Source organism: Pan paniscus, chromosome 3, assembly GCF_029289425.2.
Source record: "Pan paniscus chromosome 3, NHGRI_mPanPan1-v2.0_pri, whole genome shotgun sequence".
NCBI lineage: Eukaryota > Metazoa > Chordata > Mammalia > Primates > Hominidae > Pan > Pan paniscus.
The window spans coordinates 41527412-41530980 of NC_073252.2; positions in this window are offsets into that span (position 1 = coordinate 41527412).

Here is a 3569-nt window from a genome sequence, read left to right on the forward strand (position 1 = left end):
TCCTGAAGGTGGTGCCCTTATGAATGGAATTAGTGCCCTTACGAAAGAGGCCCGAGGGAGCTTGTTGGTCCCTTCCACTGTGTCCTCAGGTAGAAGGTGCCATCTTTGAGGAACAAGTCCTCACTAGACACTGAATCTGCTGGCCTTGATCTTGGACTTCCCAGCCTCCAGAACTGTGTGCAATAAATTTCTGTTGTCCATATTACCCGGTCTATGGTATTTTGTTATAGAAGCCTGAATGGACTAAGACAAAAATGAATTGTGAAGCTAAAAGAAACTTTCTGAACCATCAGTAACAAAAATCAAGATTTTAATATGCCATGGGCCAGCAATTCTTAATATTGTTAGTGATGAAATATTCTTCTACAAAATCTTGTTGGTCCAAGTTTAAAACAATTACTACTGTTATTGTTGAGTTTTTATAACACAATATATGTGTAAGGCTTAAATTGGCCAATTTAAAAATGATTTATCTTTTATAAGCATTGTGTTCCACAGTTACGTTTGATAAACTCCCAGTTATATGATCAACTCCAGGCATATACTGACTCAGTTACATATACATTATTTTGAGAGTAGGTTCATAATGGTTCAGAATCATTCCAGTTTACTTCAAACACAGGTTGTGTCTCTAATTCTGGTGATAATACATACCCCTGGATTTAAACAGTAGCTGCTTTAAACTTTTATTTATTTATTTAATTTTTTAAAGACAGGGTCTCTGTCACCCAGGCTGGAGTGCAGTGGTGCAATCACAGCTCACTACAGCCTTGAACTCCTGGGCTCAAGTGATTCTCCTACCTCAGCCTCCCAAGTAGCTAGGACTACAGGTGTATGCCACCATGCCTGTCTATTTTTAATTTTATAATTTCTTGGTAGAGACAGGGTCTTGCTATGTTGCCCAGGCTGATCTTGAACTCCTAGCTTCAAGTGAGTCTCCTGCCTTGGCCTCCCAAAGTGCTGGATTACAGGGAGGAGCCACTGTGCCTAGCCTTAAACAATAGTTTCTAAACAAACAGTGACAGCACAGTGATTGTAAAAATGAAGAAATAGAACTTAAATTACTTCAATGTGTTATTCTCAATGCAAATCAACCCTGAACTTTGGAGAGTTTACTTTTTGGAAGCAATTTTTCATGAGCTTTCTCCCCTTAAAAAAAAACGCATTGTAGCTAAAAAAAAAAAAAAAAGAAAAAAGAAAAGAAAAAATCAATCCATTATTTTTCCTTTTTCTATTACAATGAATTTTATGGTTTTTAGTATTTTATTTTAGTTAAAATGTTTCCTGGCATGAGTATGCAAATGAAGTATAATAAAAAACACTTTTAGTGAAAAAGCCCCAAATTTCAATTTACATGGTAGAGACGAGTGAACAATCTCTCTCTCTTCACTCTATAGAAAATGATTATCCAGGCCGGGCACGGTGGCTCACGCTTGTAATCCCAGCACTTTGGGAGGCCAAGGTGGGCAGATCACGAGGTCAGGAGATCAAGACCACCCTGGCCAACATGGTGAAACCCCATCTCTACTAAAAATACAAAAATTAGCTAGGCATGGTGGCGCACACCTGTAGTCCTAGCTACTTGGAGGCTAAGGCAGGAGAATTGCTTGAACCCAGGAGGCAGAGGCTGCAGATCACACCACTGCACTCCAGCCTGGGCTACAGAGTGAGACTCTGTCTCAAAAAAAATAAAAATAAAAATAAAAATAAAATGATTATCCAAAATATAGTTATAAGAGGTAATCAAAGAGGATGCAGCCCAAAAAAGATAGGAAAAAAACATTATAGAGAGGTATTAGGCAGCTAGATAACAAAAACAATTATGTGATTCTTCTGGATTTTATAATATCTGTGGTGTCTGACAGTCTCTTAAAACTTGTAATCTGTTTGATTTCTTTTGTCCTCCTGAATAATACTCACTTTCAAACCTAATTTTATATTTGTAATTTGTAACAGCTTCAGGTTCAGTAAAACTTAGATCTACCCTTCCTCTCATTCCTCCTATAAAAGCAAAGCCAGTTTTGTAAAGGTAGAATTACAGAGTAAAATGGACAGGTATTGAATACAGCTCACTGAATTTTTATATAACCGTGTAACCACCACCCATGAAGATGTAAAATATTTCCATCGCCAAAGAAGAAACAAATGTAAAACCTCTAAATACGCTCAGCCTGAAGAGGCAAATACATCCACAAACAAGAATACCTTGCTAAGAAAAAGCAACACTCAAGGAACATAGTGAACTCTTAGAGATAAAGTTATAGTTACCACAATTAAAAATTCAGTAGAAAGACTAGAAAATAAGGTTACAGAAGCCACCCAGAACATCAAGCAGAAACTAAAAGAGGGAAAATATGAGAGAAAAGATGAGATAGAGGAAAACCAAGAGGAACGACTCCAGAGTAAGACTCTGTCTCACTCTGTCACCCAGGCTGGAGTGCAGTGGCGTGATCATGTCTCACTGCAACCTCGACCTCCTGGGCTGAAGCAATCCTCCTGCATCAGCCCCCTGAGTGTAGCTGGGACTACATACCCAGCTAATTTTATTTATTTTATTTTATTATTTTATTTTATTTTTGTAGAGATGGGGTCTCGCTATGCTGCCCAAGCTGTTGTTATTATCATTATTATTGCCTGTCTCACTCTGTTGCCCAGGCTGGAGTATAGCGGCACCATCTCAGCTCACTGCAACCTCTACCTCCTGGGTTCAAGCGATTCTCCTGCCTCAGCCTCCTGAGTAGCTGGGATTACAGGTGTGCACCACTAGTCCTGGCTAATTTTTGCATTTTTAGTAGAGATGGTGTTTCACCATGTTTGCCAGGCTGGTCTCAAACTCTGGACCTCAAGTGATCCTCCTGCCTAGGCCTCCCAAAGCGCTGGGATTATAGGCGTGAGCCACTGTGCCCAACCCAGGCTGTTAATTTGATTCTTTGCTGTGTCTCTTGAATTTGTTTAGGTTGTATTGTTTTTGCATTTTGAACTTTTGGATTATAAACTCACCTTCAGCAGGGTTTGTCTGTGGGAATCTTGTGACGTTTGGATTCAAGGCATGTCTTCCAAATTTACATTTGCTTCCTCCAGGTGACTTACAGGTCCTAGACCAAATTCTAAGTTAATTTATTAGCTTGTGGTGGTGGTGTTGGGGGGGTGGTTTCCTGGATCATGTATGCTTTGTTCATAAAGAGAATTAGGCTTATATTTACACATTCTCAAAGGAGGTTTATCTGTAGTCCCCTGCCCTTCCCCCCACATACCCAGAGCTGAGGTAAAGACAAAGAAGCTTTATTTGGGAGGTCGAGGCAGGTGGATTGCTTGAGCCCAGGAGTTCAAACCAGTCTGGCCAATATGGAAAAACCCTGACTGTACAAAAAATACAAAAAATTAGCCAGGCATGGTGGCACACGCCTGTAGTCCCAGCTACTTTGGAGGCTGAGGCAGGCAGATCACTTGATCCCAGAAGGTGGAGGTTACAGTGAGCTGAGATTGTGCCACTGCACTTCAGACTGGGTGACAAAGTGAGAATCCATACCCCCCAAAAAATAAAAAGAAGGAAGCTTCCTTTTGTTTCC